The 18,078-nt window shown below is 44.0% G+C and overlaps 1 long non-coding RNA gene across 1 annotated transcript; it reads right to left on the reverse strand.

The window, feature by feature from the left end:
* Positions 1-8,565: 8,565 nt before the first annotated feature.
* Positions 8,566-17,986, reverse strand: LOC119942884. The gene is made up of 3 exons (XR_005455408.1): positions 17,845-17,986; positions 15,762-15,917; positions 8,566-8,775 (listed from the first exon to the last, which is right to left on the reverse strand). It is a non-coding gene; the product is annotated as an uncharacterized LOC119942884 (long non-coding RNA).
* Positions 17,987-18,078: the final 92 nt, after the last annotated feature.

Here is an 18,078-nt window from a genome sequence, read left to right on the forward strand (position 1 = left end):
TGCAACTCTCAGCTCTCAGAAAAGGATTTCAATTCAATATGTAAATTAAATATTAATGGAGCCAATGACTCCTACTTATTCTGCTTCCATATTTCCCTCCATCTTGGGAGTCTCCTTTAGGCAGAACGGGAAGTCTTCAAATTTCTGAAGTCCATTTTTTTCCACTGCTCTGTCCCCTCTTCCTAGCAGTCCACAAGATTTTTCCTTTCCCTTGCCACTTGTAGGTTGAGCTCATTTTACAGATGAGGAAAATGGGATACAGAGACGTTAAGTGACTTGGCCAAGGTTACACAGCAGGTAATTGGTAGAACTGAAACTAGAACCCGGGTTTCTGGACTTTCAGTCCTGTGTTCTTTCCATTAGGCCTTGAAAGACTTGGGCAAAGGAGTCTGGCAAAGGGAGAGCAGGGGTCAGCTCAGGGCTTGCCCATTGTGCCCATGAAGACCAAGGAGTGCAGCTTTTCTGGCCCTTTGCCATTTAGGACATGTAGTAACAACAATAATAATAATAATAACTGTGGTTTTTATTAAGATGAGAAGCAGCGTGGCTCAGTGGAAAGAGCACGGGCTTTGGAGTCATGGGTCATGGGTTCAAATCCCAGCTCTGCCAATTGTCAGCTGTGTGACTTTGGGCAAGTCACTTCACTTCTCCGGGCCTCAGTTACCTCATCTACAAAATGGGGATTAAGACTGTGAGCCCCACGTGGGACAACCTGATCACCTTATATCCCCCCAGTGCTTAGAACAGTGCTTTGCACATAGTAAGGGCTTAACAAATACCATCATTATTATTACAATGTGCTCAGCCCTGTAATAAGCCCTAAGGTAGATGCAAGATAATTAGGTTAAAAACAGCCTGTCGTTCCATAGGGGGCTCACAGACTAAGAAGGAGGGAGCGTGATTCACTTTCCATTTCTCAGGGGAGGAAACTGAGCCACAGAGAAGTGAAGTGATTTGCCCAAGGTCACACGGGAGGCAGGAGGCATGGCCTGGATTAGAACCCAGGTCCACTAACTCCCAGGCCGGTGCTCTTTCCACCAAGTCATACTTGGCATGCGCTTGAGTAGTTTTGGTAGTAGTGCTGATGGTTTGCGCTGAACCATCCACAAACACTTACCTGTTTTGCCCCCGTTCTTGTCCTCAAAAGCTTCACCATCCAGAGCCGGGCACTCCACCAGCCAGACCTGTAGTCCGTCTCTTCTCTCCTCCCCTCCCACCCAGTTAAACGTATTGAACTGCTTCTTCCCTTCCTCCTCAGGCTGACTCACATTCTTCCTTCCCTTTCTGGAGGTTATCTTTTCTCCCCCAGTAGATTCCTTCCCGTGGTCTGCACCTTAATTGTAGAATGAAAGGCTCTATTGTTTCAAAAACAGCAGCAGGGGGGAGGCGGAGAAAGCATCCTACTTGGTGAAATGGTGGACAGGTGTCCAGGGGAGAAAGTTTTTCCTCTCAGTGAAGACCCTGAGGCACTATTTCCTGATGGAGGGTACCCTCTTGTCCTGAGGGAAGACAACTTCCCCTAGAAGAAAGGAAGTCCTGGGCAGACTAGGGAACCACAGGTCTTGGAGTTAACCCTGAAATGCAGTGGGATGTGAGGTGTTAGCCCACACTGGGGGCCAGTGAGTCCTCATTTGTGGGATGAGAGATGACTACTCAAGCGCTTAGTACAGGGCTTTGTTCACAGTAAGTGCTCAATAAATATAATTGAATGAATGGACTTGTGAGTGTTCACTAAGGATGTGAGCTCCCCTGTCCCCCTGTCTCTTATTCCATACCTGACCTGGAAAAAGCGCTCAATAAATACGATTGAATGAATGAATGAGTGGAAAAGAGAGGGGACCCACCTCAACCTACTGGACAGTTATCAGCTATGGGAGGGAGACCCAAAGGGCAGCAGCGCTTAGTACAGTGCTCTGCACACAGTAAGTGCTCAATAAATACGATTGAATGAATGAATGAATGAATAATGGATAGAGTCTGATCCTGGGAGTCAGAAGGACCTGGGTTCTGATCCCAGCTCTGCCACTTGTCTGTTTTGTGGCCTTGAACAAGTCGCTTCACTTCTCTGGGCCTCAGTTACCTCATCTGTTAAATGAGGATTAAGATTGTGAGCCCCTTGTGGGACATAGACTGTGTCCAACTTGATAAAACTTGTAGCTATTCCAGTACTTAATACAGTGCTTGGCACATAGTAAGCACTTAATAAATACCACTTCAAAAAAAAACAACAAACAAAAACTCAACACTTTGGGGAAAAAATGACTGAATAGTATTTCATTGTTTTCCTTACAGGATCTGAATAGAAGGGTTTTTCTCCTTGTAAAGCCAGTGTTAATGAGGACAAGTCACTTAAATTCTCTGGTTCTTAGTTATCTCATCTGTAAAATGGGGATAAAGACTGTGAACCCCATGTGGGACATGGATTGTGTCCAACCTGATTAGCTTGTATCTAGCCCAGCATTTAGTACAGTGCTTGGCACATAGTAAGTTCTTAATGTTTACAAAAAAAAAGTAATAGGGAAGAAAGCCACATTCCCTGACTCAAAGGATCCTTCCCACCATGAGGAGCCCTAGAAGCAACCAGCCCCAGAGAAGCCCTATTGAGTTTGGAATCAGTGGGAAAGCACTTGCCTTAGAAATTAAATCCCTCAGTTTCCACCTAGCATTTTAGACTGTGAGCCCACTGTTGGGTAGGGACCGTCTCTTAATGTTGCCAACTTGTACTTCCCAAGCGCTTAGTACAGTGCTCTGCACACAGTAAGCGCTCAATAAATGATTGAATGAATGAATTTACATGTCCCTCTCTGAAAGGGTCCCCATAATTGCCCCATGCGAGACTCATCTTGGCAGGCATATAACCCCTCGGAGTTGTGTTTTGGGTGACACTAGCAGAGATGCTTGGCTCCATCATTTCAACCGCCAGAGAAGCCGCATGGCTCAGTGGAAAGAGCCCGGGCTTTGGAGTCAGAGGTCATGGGTTCGAATCCCAGCTCTGCCACTTGTCAGCTGTGTGACTTGGGGCAAGTCACTTAACTTCTCTGGGCCTCAGTTACCTCATCTGCAAAATGGGGATTAAGACTGCGAACCCCCCATGGGACAACCTGATAACCTTGTAACCTCCCCAGCGCTTAGAACAGTGCTTTGCACATAGTACATGCTTAATAAATGCCATCATTATTATTATTATCAGGTCTGGGATGGCCTCGGGTACAGGGGGCTTGAGGGGTCTGAAGATTGGGGTTTAGTACCAGTCAGCATAACCCATTTGGTCTCCATTCATCTTGGTCACCAGGCTAGCTGCCCAACCCAATCCCATTGGGAAAAGAAGAAATACAGGGATCACCAGCGATGTTTCATTCCTCTCAACCCTCACATTAGTAAAACCCCAGATAACACATTCAGATAAGCAACTTCTAGGGGGAGTCTAATACAGTGCTCTGCACACAGTAAAGGTCAATAAATGCTACTGATGATGACGAGAGTCCATGGAGTTGTACCAGCTCACTGGGGATTACCTCCTTCCCTTTCCCACAGCACCTGTATATATGTATATATATTTATACATATTTATTACTCAATTTATTTATTTTACTTGTACATATCTATTCTATTTTATTTTGTTAATATGTTTGGTTTTGTTTTCTATCTCCCCCTTCTAGACTGTAAGCCCACTGTTGGGTAGGGACTGTCTCTATGTATTGCCAACTTGTACTTCCCAAGCGCTTAGTACAGTGCTCTGCACACAGTAAGCACTCAATAAATACGATTGATTGATTGATTGATTGTAAAATTCATGGGAGTGATTTGTGTTTTGTTCTTTGGGCAAGGCCCAAATATTTTTTTACTCCATGATCCCGATAGTTACATCAGTAAAACTGAGCATTCTCCATTTCCGTCTCTTCCAGTGGTTTCTTAGATTCTGACTTCAGTGACATCAACAACAAACCACGGTCTCCAGATATCTCCTAGAGCACTTGTGGTTGCCAAATCCTCGTATGGATGTGCCTGGTGAGTGATGTCGCCATCAATATTGAGGTTTAATGAAACAAGGAATAAATTGATATATCAGCAATCCCAATTCAGATAGAGAAGTTTCCTGAAATGTCAGATAATTGAGAACAAGGGAAAAAATAGCTATCTCGCTGGCCTTCCTTCCTTCCTTCTTAGCTGTTTGACAGAAAATAAGCCATGTGCAGATTAAAGATTAAAAAAAAAAAACAAGAGTTCAGTGTTTCCCCTGCTTAATCTCCGCAAAACCCCTTAGTGAGGAGATATTACTAGCGCAGTCCAGAGAGCGGGACCAGAGCCTAACTCAGCTAAAAGCAACAGAAGTTGCCCTGAAAGTCATTAACCAGACTTCACCCCAAGACATGAAAGTTTTCCATCTGAGATTGCCACTATCCCATGCTCCTATGCTGTCAGGGCTGCTGATAATAATAATAATAATAATAATAATAATAATAATGGTATTTGTTAAGCGCTTACTATGTGCAAAGCACTGTTCTAAGCGCTGGGGAGGTTACAAGGTGATCAGGTTGTCCCACAGGAGGCTCACAGTTTTAAACCCCATTTTACAGATGAGGTAACTGAGGCACAGAGAAATTAAGTGACTTGTCCAAAGTCACACAGCTGACAGCTGGCGGAGCCGGGATTTGAACCCATGACCTCTGACTCCAAAGCCCATGCTCTTTCCACCGAACCACACTGCTTCTCACACTGCTGATATAGGGAGCTTGGTGTCAAGAGCAATTACCTAGGGCTTCAGGATACAAGCAGGCAAGAAAGAGTTTGGGGGTGGGATGGGTAGTAAGTCCATCTCTAAGAAAGAATCCTTCTAGACTGTGAGCTCACTGTCTCTATATGTTGCCAACTTGTACTTCCCAAGCGCTTAGTACAGTGCTCTGCACACAGTAAGTGCTCAATAAATATGATTGAATGAATGAATGAACGCACTGTTTCTTCCTGCACTGGGGAAGATCCAAGTTCAAGGGCTCCACTCTCCCACTGTTCTAGAAACTCCAGATTTCCTGTTCATCTCAGGCCAGTCAGGACTCCATCTCTCATTTTCCTGCAACAATAATTCCAATGCACGTTGTCACTTTCCCTTGCCCCCTCTTACATTACCTCGCTACTCTGCTACTACGACCCAGCCCACACACTTCGCTCCTCTAGTGCTAACCTTCCCACTGTGCCTCGATCTTGCCTATTTCACCACCGACCCCTCGCCCACATCCTGCCCCTGGCCCGGAACCCCGTCCCTCCTCAAATCCGATGGACAGTTACCCTTCCCCCCTTCAAAGCCTTATTGAAGACACAAAATATGTTTCGTTTTGTTGTCTGTCTCCCTCTTCTAGACTGTGAGCCCACTGTTGGGTAGGGACTGTCTCTATATGTTGCCAACTTGTACTTCCCAAGTGCTTAGTACAGTGCTCTGCACACAGTAAGCGCTCAATAAATACGATTGATTGATTGATTGATTCCCAAGTGTTTAGTACAGTGCTCTGCACACAGTAAGCGCTCAATAAATGCGATTGATTGATTGATTGATTCCCAAGTGCTTAGTACAGTGCTCTGCACACAGTAAGCTCCCAAAAAATACGAATGAATGAATGAATGAGGCCATCCTTGACTAAGCCGCCCATTTCCTCTTCTTCCACTCCCTTCTTCGTCACCCTGACTTGCTCCCTCTGTTTTTCCCCACTCCCAGCCCCAAAGCACTTATGTTAATATCTGTCATTTTTTTTTATACTAATGTCTGTCTCCTCCACCCACCCCCAGACTACAACCTCATTGTGGGCAGGGAATGTGTCTGTTTATGGTTGTACTGTACTCTCCCAAACGTTTAGTGTAGTGCTGTGCACATAGTAAGCAATCAATATATTTGATGGAATGAATAAATGAATATTGCCTCTTTAGACATGTGTCTATATGACTCCCCACAATCAACTAGCAAGCCAAACTTCCCCCTCTCATGTCCTGATGAATAAAGGAATGGACTTCTTTTCAGGGGTCCCGCTGACATTTGGATGCTCTCACTCAAGTCTGCTTGAAGGCTGTGTGGGTTCAGTGCTCTCCTCATCCAGTGATAGCCTCTGCGTCCTCTAGATTACAAGCTCCATGTAGGCAGGGCAGGTAGCAATATAACTCTGTAATATTGTACTCGCCCAAGTGCTTAGTACAGTGCTGTGCACATAGTAAGTGCTCAATAAATACCATCGATTGACTGATCGATCGCCCTGATTCAAAGAGCCCCTGAGAGCGGATTTAGAAATATGACCCTATGTGCCAGAAGTTGGAGGAAGTATCCGCTGTTCCCAGGTGAATGGACTTTGCGCCCTGATAGTGAAGGAAGGAAAGGAAAAGGAAATAAGACGCTGCTCTGTAAACACCAGACTGTCGGCCGGCTTCACTGCTCGCTGCTTTTTAGGCTTTGCTTCTCGCTTGCCCATCTTGAATTGCAGTGGAAAGTTCCTCTCTGTAAAATTGGTTAATGTGTTCTTGTATTAATATTAATACTGGGTATTTGTAACATTGTATTAAACTCAGCCATCTAATTTAGAATGGGTCTGTGTTACTGCTCCCTTGACGGTAATATAGGTGTTCCTATGAATCACTCCCGCGAGGAGAGTTAGTTCCGAAATACGCAATGTCTGTCTCCCCAGTCTAGAGTGTAAGATCATTGTGGGCAGGAAATGTGACTGTTTATTGTTCATTCATTCATTCAATCGTATTTATGAAGTGCTTATTGTGTGCAGAGCACTGTACTAAGTGCTTGGAAAGTACAATTCAGCAATAGAGACAATCCCTGTCCACAATGGGCTTACAGTCTAGAAGGGGGGAGACAGACAACGAAATAGGCATCAATAGCATCAATATAAATAAATAGAATTATAAGAATAGAATTATTATTAAGTAAACAGGCATCAATAGCATCAATATAAATAAATAGAATTATAGATATATACAAATCAAAACATAGCAAGCGTTTAATAAATACCATAAAAAAAATAGGGACAAAGGCAGGTTCCCCAGAGTCAGTGTGACCTGTCCTGACCCTCTGGGGCAAGGTCAAAGGAAGGAGGAATTATTATTAGTACTATTATTAGTATTATTATTATACTACCATTAGTAAGCACTTACTATGTGCCAGGCAAGCGCTTAGTACAGTGCTCTCACACAGTAAGCGCTCAATAAATACGATTGATGATGATGATGGAAAGAGTGGGGAGAAACGTAGGAAAGTGAGGATGAGGGAGGTGGAAGAGAAAAAAATGGAAGTATCAAGAGAGAATCAAAAACCAGTTAAAGAAAAGGGTAGGAATACAACAAGGAGCAAAACATGAGGTAATGGTGGGTGGGGGGGGGGGGGGAGAGTAGATAGCTAAGAGGAAGTGAAAACAGAGTGAGGGTGAAAAATGCCATTAAATTTTAATGGGTTTCAGCAGGCAGTACTGAAAACAGAGGCCTGAGCCTGCTGTAGAACAGACTGAAATCACCAGGGCAGCCCAGGCACTACTCCAGCAGTTACCCGAGGGACCATGTGCAAACTTTACGGGATCAGCCTGCAACCGGACTGTTCTGTACTCTCCCAAGCACTTAGTACAGTGCTCTGCACACAGTATGCACTCAGTAACTTCGACTGAATGAAAGGCAGTGGTTTGGGTGGTTGAAACTGGATGGGCAGGAAAGCCAAATTCACTTACTGCTGCAGGCATGTCATGTGATCGCTGTTTGACGGCTTCTGCACCGGCAAATTAGCTCCTTGGCTGTTTCTGGAGCATCATAAAGCTAACTACTGTCTGAAAAGTGCCTGGAGAAGCTCAGAGGGGGAGGAGGGTGTCCACGACTAAAGCCGAGTTTTCTACTTCGATGGCTGGAGGGGAATAGGTGTCTTCCTGGTTAAGGACTATGCAGAGATGCTTATTTTCTTTTGGGGGTCTTCCACTTGCTGGACTTCACTAGTAATTCAGGCTTTATTCATTCATTCAATCGTATTTATTGAGCGCTTACTGCGTGCAGAGCACTGGACTAAGCGCTTGGGAAGTACAAGTTGGCAACATCTAGAGACGGTCCCTACCCAAGAGCGGGCTCACAGTCTAGAAGGGGGAGACAGAGAACAAAACCAAACATATGAACAAAATAACATAAATAGGATAAATATGTACAAATAAGAGTAATTCATTCATTCAATCGTACTTATTGAGCGCTTACTGTGCTCAGAGCATTGTAGTAAGAGCTTGGGAAGTACAAGTTGGCAACATCTAGAGACGGTCCCTACCCAACAGCGGGCTCACAGTCTAGAAAGGGGAGACAGACAACAAAACAATGCATATTAACAAAATAACATAAATAGAATGAATATGTACAAATAAAATAGAGTAATAAATCCGTACAAACATATATACATCTATATAGGTGCTGTGGGGAGGGGAAGGAGGTAAGGCGGGGGGGGTGAGGAAGGAGGGGGCTCAGTCTTGGCCATGGGCCCTCCCCGCGCGGATGGCACCCCAAAAACAACTGCCGGTCCTCATTCATTCATTCATTCAATCGTATTTATTGGTCCCCACCGAGCAGCCAAGCCCCCTGGCTTGTGTCCTTGTCTCTTCCTACTTGTGGCTTCCTCCTCATTGTGTGAGCTTCGCTGCCCCGATACAGTGAGGGATGACGGGTGGCTAGGGGCACTAGGGTCAGAACATTGCAAGGGAAGCAGATTGTTTTTTCAGGTTCCTTTCTCTTCACATTTTTTTTCTTTTTCAGGGACTCTTCAGCCATTTCCTACACGTAGCACAATTAAAAAAAAAAAAAACCCAAAACTATCCGACTGAAGTCACTAAAAGTTCAGCCTAAGAATAGACAAGGAACTCAGAGAGCGGTTCAGCAATGTGACCTCCTGTAGGGGCTTGGTGCAGAGCACGCCTGCAGCCTTCTTTTTTCTACACATTTGCAAAGTCCCAGTGTGAGGCAGACAAGCTCCCTGGTCTGTCCTCACAAGGATAGCTCTGCCTGCAAGAGGAGGCCAGGAAGGCCTCCTCCAGGAGGCCTTCCCAGACTGAGCCCTCTCCTTCCTCTCCCCCTCGTCCCCCTCTCCATCCCCCCATCTTACCTCCTTCCCTTCCCCACAGCACCTGCATACATGTATATATGTTTGTACATATTTATTACTCTATTTATTTATTTTACTTGTACATATCTATTCTGTTTATTTTATTTTGTTAGTATGTTTGGTTTCGTCTTCCCCTTTTAGACTGTGAGCCCACTGTTGGGTAGGGACTGTCTCTATATGTTGCCAATTTGTACTTCCCAAGCGCTTAGTACAGTGCTCTGCACACAGTAAGCGCTCAATAAATACGATTGATGATGATGATGATGATGATGATGATGATGATGATGATGAAGAGGATCAGTCTGGACCTCAGGGGAGCAAACACACCTCACTACTTATTTCAGAGCCACCGTACATGACTTGAGGACGGGAAGATAATGCCCTCATCCTTAATCAATCAATCGTATTTATTGAGCACTTACTGTGTGCGGAGCACTGTACTAAGCGCTTGGGAAGTACAAGTTGGCAACATATAGAGACGGTCCCTACCCAACAGTGGGCTCACAGTCTTGTGACTTCTTGTGACTAGGGAGATGCTAAACATACGCTCCTTTAACCCACATTTGTTACAGGAGATTGTGAGGAGATTTTTCCCTATCCCCAGGCTTGCCTCCTTTTATACAGGCTACAAATCTAAGAAGGAGAGTCTTTTAGGCATCTTCTTTCTCAACTTCACCATCACGCCCGGTATTCATTCATTCATTCAATCGTATTTATTGAGCGCTTACTGTGTGCAGAGCACTGGACTAAGCGCTTGGGAAATACAAGTTTGCAACAAACAGAGATGGTCCCTACCCAACAGCGGGCTCACAGTTTAGAAGGGGGAGACAGACAACAAAACAAAACATATAAACCAAATAAAATAAATAGAATAAATATGTACAAGTAAAATAAATAAATAAATAGAGTAATAAATATGTACGAACATATATACATATATCCAGGTGCTGTGGGGAGGGGAAGGAGGTATGGTGAAGGGGATGGGGAGGAGGAGAGGAGAAGAGGAAGGAGGGGGCTCAGTCTGGGAAGGCCTCCTGTACTCTCAGTCTCCCTAATTCTGATTCCAACCAAACCAGATATTTTGGGACTGGGCCTGGCAGAAGCAGCTTGAGAAGCAGCATGGCCCAGCGGATAGAGCAGGAGTCCGGGAGTCAGAAGGTCGTGGGTTCTAATTCCGACTCTGCTACCTGTCTGCTGTGTGATCTTTTAGACTGTGAGCCCACTGTTGGGTAGGGACTGTCTCTATATGTTGCCAATTTGTACTTCCCAAGTGCTTAGTACAGTGCTCTGCACATAGTAGGCGCTCAATAAATACGATTGATGATGATGATGATGATCTTGGGAAAGTCACTTCATTTCTCTCCGCACAGTCTTAATCCTCATTTTAAAGATGAGGTAACTGAGGCATAGAGAAGTGAAGTGACGTGCTCAAGGACACACAGCAGACAAGTGGCGGGGCCAGGATTCGAATTCGAATGAATGGCTCAGTGGAAAGAGCCCGGGCTTTGGAGTCAGAGGTCATGGGTTCAAATCCCGGCTCAGCCAGTTGTCAGCTGTGTGACTTTGGGCAAGTCACTTAACTTCTCTGCACCTCAGTTACCTCATCTGGAAAATGGGGATTAAGTCTGTGAGCCCCCCGTGGGACAACCTGATCACCTTGTAACCTCCCCAGCGCTTAGAACAGTGCTTTGCACATAGTAAGCACCTAATAAATGCTATTATTATTATTACCTTCTGACTCCCAAGCCCGTGCTCTATTCACTACACCATGCTGCATCCCTTATTGTAGTTTTAATGAGAAATCTTTAACATCAGGCCCAGTACATGTGAACAAATTCTCTGAAGGAGTTGAGTCCATTCAGAACTTAGAGGGAGGGCCTTTAAGAACCGCTCAGATGTTACTGCAATAAGAGGGAATTAGTCAGTAAACGAGACTGCTCACACTCAGCCTCTCGATAGTTCAAATATATATATTTCATATATATATATACATTTTATTAAATAATAATAATTTTATTAAATAATAAATATATATTTAGCCATTCTATTGGTCCAAAGATGAAGCTGCTAGTGGCGAGACTTTCTTATTTTCTCCCCATGACTATGGCTAATAAAACCAATGTGTGACTAACCATTTATTTCCTCATCATGTACTTGTAAAAATAGACTGTTGCTGCACTATTATAGTTCTTCACTGTTGTGCCGGGGGCCGTTTTCATGTACCTTGTTGTCATGCTCTTCCCAAAGCCTCTGTTCTAACACAATCGCCCCATTCCTAATTGCTGCCCTCCATGCTGATCTGCCTTCTGTTGCCATCTTCCAATCGTCCTTGGCTATTGAAATTTTGCTTCATTGTATCTTTAGAGCATTTCTTCTTTCCACCCTGTTGATGTTGCTCCATTCTGTGTTCACCTCAGAGCAGCTGTCTGAGTATCTGGTTCTGATCCGCTGTCCGGAGACAGGTCCAGCCCCTACCTTCCCTCACCCTACAGGGTGAAGCCTTGGACAAGGGGAGGCATGTGTTTCTGAGACCCGGGGCCTCTCGGGCACTAGAATGCCTCATCTTCCAGTGCTCTGCACACAGTAAGCGCTCAATAAATACGACTGATGATGATCTTCCCACCCAAATCCCGTCCTCTTCCAGACTTTCTCATCACCATAGACACGACAACCACCATCCTCCCTGTCTTGCAAGCCCCTAACCTTGGCTTTATCCTCAACTCATCTCTTTCATTCAATCCGCATATTCAGTGTCTCCTGAAATCCTGTCCCTTCTACCTTCACAACATCTCTAAAATCCTCCTCCTTCTCTCCATCCAAACTGCTAACACGCTGATTCAAGCACTTGTCCTATTCTGGCTTGACTATTGCATCAGCCTCATTTCCCCACCCTTTCTCTTCAACCTTCCCTTCTGCGTCACCTGTGCACTTGGGGCTGTACCCCTTAAATACTTTGTTACCCCACACCCAGTTCCACAACATTTAATAATAATAATAATAATGGTATTTGTTAAGCACTTACTATGTGCAAAGCACTGCTCTAAGCGTTGGGGGATACAAAGTGATCAGGTTGTCCCATGTGGTGCTCACAGTCTGAATCTCCATTTTACAAATGAGGTAACTGAGGCACAGAGAAGTTAAGTGTGTATAAAGTCATTTGTGTATAAATCCCTATACTCTGCCATTTCCTCTATCTGTAATTTATTTTAATGTCTATTTTTTCCTCTAGATCATAAGCTCCTTGTGGGCCGGCATTGTGTCTACTTATATTAGTCTCCGAAGCGCTTAGTACAGTGCTTGTCTCCATTCCCTCTCTCCCCCTGTACCTTCTTTAACTCTCTTGTCTTTCCCAGCAGTATCTCAAGAGATTTCTTGCCTTCTCTCAAAATCCACCCCTCTACCTGAGCCTCCCACCCTATTCCTTTGCACTTTATCAAAATGTGTGTCCCCGCTCTTCTTCGCTCCCTGACCACCATTTTCAATGTTTAACCCTTCACTAGCTTCTTCCCCTCTGCTTTCAGACATGTTCATGTCTCCCCATCCTAAAAAAAACCCTCCCTTGGCCCCACAGCTCCCTCCGGTTCTTGCCCCATTTCCCTCCTGCAATTCCTCTCCAAACTCCTCCAGCGAGCTGTCTACACCCATTGCCTCCACTTTCTCTCCTCCAATTCTCTCCTTGACCCCCTCCAATCTGGCTTCCATCCCCTTCACTACACTAAAACTGCCCTCTGAAAAGCCACCGATGATCTCCTTCTTGCTAAAGCCAACAGCCTCTACTCCATTCTAATCCTCCCGACCTCTCAGCTGCCTTTGACACTGTCGACCACCTGCTTCTCCTGGAAGCATTACCTCCAACTTTGGCTTCACTGACGCTATCCTCTCCTGGTTCTCCTTCTATCATTCATCTCAGTCTCTTTAGCAGGCTCCTTCTCTGCCTCCCACCACCTAACTGTGGATGTCCCTCAAGTCTCTGGTCTGGGTCTCCTATTTTCTATTTACACCCCTTCCTTTGGAGAGCTCATTTGTTCCCGTGGTCCCATGGCTTTAACTACCATATCTATGCAAATGATTCCCAAATCTACATCTCCAGATCTTGATCTTTCTCTTTCTCTGCCATCTCAGATTCCCTTCTGTCTTCAGGACATCATTACTTGTATGTCCCACTTACACCTCAAACCTAACATGTCCCAAACAGAACTCCTCACCTCCCCACCTAAACCCTGTCCTCCCTCTGACTTTCCAATCACTGTAGACAGCTCCACCATCTTCCCTGTCTCACAAGCCCATAACCTTGCCATTATCCTAGACTCATTTCATTCAACCCACGTATTCAGTCTGTCATCAAATCCTGTCAGTTAAACCTTCATACCATTGTTAATATTCACCCTTTCCTTTCCATCCAAACTACTACCACATTAATCCAAGCACTTATCCTTTCCTGTCTATTGCTACATCAGCCTCCTTTCTGACTTCCCTGCCTCCTGTCTCTCCCCACTTCAGTCCATACTTAATAATGATGGCATTTATTAAGCGCTTACTGTGTGCAAAGCACTGTTCTGAGTGCTGGGGAGGTTACAAGGTGATCAGGTTGTCCCTCGGGGGGCGGAGGGGGGAGGGGACTCACAGTCTTAATCCCCATTTTCCAGATGAGGTAACTGAGGCACAGAGAAATTAAGTGACTTGCCCCAAGTCACACAGCTGACAAGTGGTGGAGCAGGGATTTGAACCCATGACCCAGTGTGGCTCAGTGGAAAGAGCACGGGCTTTGAAGTCAGGGGTCATGGGTTCAAATTCCGGCTCCGCCAATTGTCAGCTGTGTGACTTAGGCAAGTCACAACTTCTCTATGCCTCAGTTCCCTCATCTGTAAAATGGGGATGAAGACTGTGAGCCCCCCATGGGACAACCTGATCTCCTTGCAACCTCCCCAGCACTTAGAACAGTGCTTTGCACATAGTAAGTGCTTAATAAATGCCATCATTATTATTATTATTATTATTATGACCCCTGACTCCAAAGTCCATGCTCTTTCCACTGAGCCATGCTGATTCTCTACTTCACTCTGCTGCCGGCATTATTTTTCTACAAAATCACTCAATCCATGTTTCCTGACTCTTCAAGAACCTCCAGCCCATCCACTTTCACGTCAAACAGAAACTCCTTACCATGAGCTTTAAAGCACTCAATCACCTTGCCCCATCTACCTTACTTCCCTGATTTTCCATGGCAACTTATCCTGCAGGCTTCACTCCTCTAATACCAAGCTACTCGCTGAACCTTGAGCTCATCTATTTCACCACTGACTTCTCACCCATGTCCTGCCTCTGGCCCGGAATGCCCTCCTACTTCATAACCAACAGACACTCTCTCCCACCTTCAAAACCTTATTAAAAGCACATTTCCTCCAAGAGCTCTTCCCCAACTAAGCCCTCATTTCCTTTTCTCCCACTCCCTTTTGTGTCATTCTTGTCTTTGGATTTGTATCTTTTATTCATAATGATGGTATTTGTTAAGCGCTTACTATATGCTAAGCACTGTTCTAAGCGCTGGGGTAATAATAATAATAATAATAATGTTGGTGTTTGTTAAGCGCTTACTATGTACCAAGCACTGTTCTGAATGCTGGGGTGGATACAAGGTAATGAGGTTGTTCCAGGTGGGGCTCGCAGTCTTAATCCCCATTTTACAGATGAGGTAACTGAGGCACAGAGAAGTTAAGTGACTTGCCCAAAGTTACACAGCTGATAAATGGAGGAGACGGGATTAGAACCCACACCTCTGACTCCCAAGGCCGTGCTCTTTCCACTAAGCCACACTCCCTCACCCCCACAGCACTTATGTATATATCTGTAATTTAATTTATTTATATCAATGTCTATCTCCCCCTCGAGACTGTCTAGACTCTAGCTTATCACAGGAAGGGAATGCGTCTGCCAACTCTGTTATATTGTACTCTCCAAGTGCTTAGTACAGTGCTCTGCACACAGAAAATGCTAAATAAATATGATTGATTGATTTGAGCCCCAGGATCCACGAGGGGGGGGGGGGACCTGATGTTCACAGCAGCTCCCATCTTTCCACCTTTCACTCTAGAAGGAAAGCCCCTTCTCCAACAGAAGAAGAAGGTAGACAGTAAGCTCACTGTGGACAGGGAATGTGCCTGCCAACTCCGTTGTACTGTGCTCTCCCGTGAACTTGGTACAGTGCTCTGCACATAGTAAGTGCTCAATAAATACCATTGATGATGATAGACAGAAATCTTCCTCGACATTTTGAGAAATGGAGTGATGAGGAGCCTGAGGAGAATGAAAATTATTCCCTCTAAATAGCGGTGTGGTTGCTTTTCACTGGTTGATTTAGCTTGCCACTTTAAGCCTATTTATCTATGCTTCCTCATTTATATTTGGGAGTTCCCTGTGGTTCTGGAACTGTCTGAATCATTGTCCATTTTTTCGAAGCTTATTTCACCATCTACATTGGAGGTTTTTAATGTTTTCTCATTCTTCATGCTACTTATCGTCATCATCATCATTATCAACAGTGGTATTTATTGAGTGCTTATTATATGTAGAGCACTAGACTAGCACTAGCAACTAAGTGGTTGGGAGAGTACAATAAAATAAAGTCTGCAGGTACGTTTCCTGCCCACAATAAACTTACATTTCAGAAGGGAAGACTGCCATTAGCTCTTGGTTAATTTTGAGAAGGCTTCATAATCTCCTGCTTGTCCTCTTAGGGGTGTGCTTTCGGAGCACAGTCATCAGCGTGTAAGCGTCTTGAGTGTGTGATTCAAGGGCTTCCTAGCCTGCTCTCAGTCTGCAAAAATGAAAGAGTTTCCCAAAAATAGGAATAATATTGACATCAACATACCTATTCTCCATTGCATCCTGGAGTAGGTTGAACAAAATTGACCAGTAAGCGTTCAGTAAATACGATTGAATGAAAATTGGGCCGAGTCCACAGCCCTTTCTCAGTTGATGATGGGGAAGGGTTTGGATCCAACCCGATTGGCTAGTACTGTGCCTGACACATAGTAAGAGCTTAACAAATGTCACAATTATTATTATTATTATTATTATTATTATTATTATTATTACTAGATAAAGCCCCTCCAGTTCCTTCATGGCCAAAACCATGGTAGCACAATTTCAGGCTCTTGAATGGAGCCCCAGAAAGATTAACATCCCACCTTCCCCCACCAACCCCATAGAGTTATAAAACTTTAGTCTTGATTACTTTCACTGAAAAGTCACCTCCCTCCTTCAAGAAGGAACCCAGCCAAATACTTGTTGCACGAAAAGGCCAGAAATATTCCAAAGAGGAGAGCCTCCAAATTTCCAAGTACCTTATTTTCTTCTAATCATCTTCTGGTCTCTTACAATTATTTTTATTTACCAAAAATATCTCTCTAATATTTTAATAGATTTTTTTAAAAAAAATCATTTTGTTAATGTCTAATCATTTCACACTCATTTTTTATCAACGTTTAAATCACCCAGAGTGTTTGCCACTGATTTGAAAGCCATCAATATTGTAACACCCTCACCGGAGGCCAGAATTTGGCTCAGTTTACCTGTTTCCTTCCCTGTTTCACCTTTATACTGTTCAGGCCTTAGATCTGTTATGCATTTTCCTACTGAGAGTCGATTACAGATGCATTCGTAGAGTAATATAAGGCATCCTGTTTTGTTCCCTCTCTGATCTCATCTCCTGCTCCGAGCACTATTAGAATATTCATCACATTTTTCCCTAGGATTCTCCATGAAGCTCAAAAACACATTTGGTCATGTTTGTTTTCAAGGATGAATCCTGTTTCGTCCTATCAAATGCCTTCTCTTGTGGAGACTTAGTGTACAATCTGATCAACTCTCCTCTTCTGCCAGGACAATTATTCCAGGACAATTATTCCTTACAAATTGACAAAGCAATTTGTAATCTTCTTTCCCTTTATTGCCCAATTTTGAGCCACAAATATGCCTCTGTCAGAAACCTTCATGAGTCTTTCAAAATAAAATTTCCGCAAAAAATTTAGAGTTTAAATTCAATAGTTAAGGTCTCTGATTCCTGATGTTCTTCCAATTTTCTGAAACAAAATTGTCACTCGCCTTTGTGACACAGACTTGGCCATGTCTCCTTCCAAAATTATATTGAAAACCTGGGCCAAAATCCAGCGATGTGTCCATATGTTCCAGAAGCACTCCTTTTTCTTGAGAGATTTACAGTATTTTCTGCCCCTTTGGACATTTTAGGAGTCTCTAAATTCTCCTTGTCTTTTACTGTTAATAAAATAGCAGGATGAATCTTCCCCAATTTCATGACTGAATAAATATGAGGGAAAAAAGCCTTCCACTATTTCTCATTTTTCATTTGGTCTGGGGCTGCCTTATGCCATTTTATTCACTTTAACACTATAAAACTTGCCCTTTCTTTCATCACCTGGAACAAACTCTAAATATAAAACCCAAGTTCTATTTATGTCTGCCCTTTCCTTTCTTCTTGCATTAACTTTTTTCTCAAGCATACTTCGCTCATTTGTCTTTGATCTCCATTATTTGTGTCATTTCCCCCTGCCCCTTGTATTTCCTGTCAATATTTTCCTGTAGACATTTCCTTTCCAAATTTCCCTGCCTTTCGAAGTTAATTGCCACCGTTATCATTGCATGTTAAGAAACACATATCTCTCACTTAACATTCCTTAATGACGACGCCACCCAGTAAGTATAAATGTATATAAATATCTGACCTTTTTTTGGAGATGACGCTGCCGATGGCGCGATCTTTTCCATATGTGTCGGTGGTGCTGAAAAAATCGACGGGGAATTGGTGATCTATTTTCACACTGAGCGCCCAGAGAGGTAGTCCATTGATTGTTTCTACCCTTAATTGGGCTCTTGCCACGGGTTTTAATTGCCCCAATCTCTGCCCCTGCTGCAGGGCTTATTTCAAGCTGCTCCCTTCTGTGTTCTTTTTTCTTTAT

The sequence above is a fragment of the Tachyglossus aculeatus genome, chromosome 21 (genome assembly GCF_015852505.1).
Source record: "Tachyglossus aculeatus isolate mTacAcu1 chromosome 21, mTacAcu1.pri, whole genome shotgun sequence".
In the NCBI taxonomy this organism is placed as follows: domain Eukaryota; kingdom Metazoa; phylum Chordata; class Mammalia; order Monotremata; family Tachyglossidae; genus Tachyglossus; species Tachyglossus aculeatus.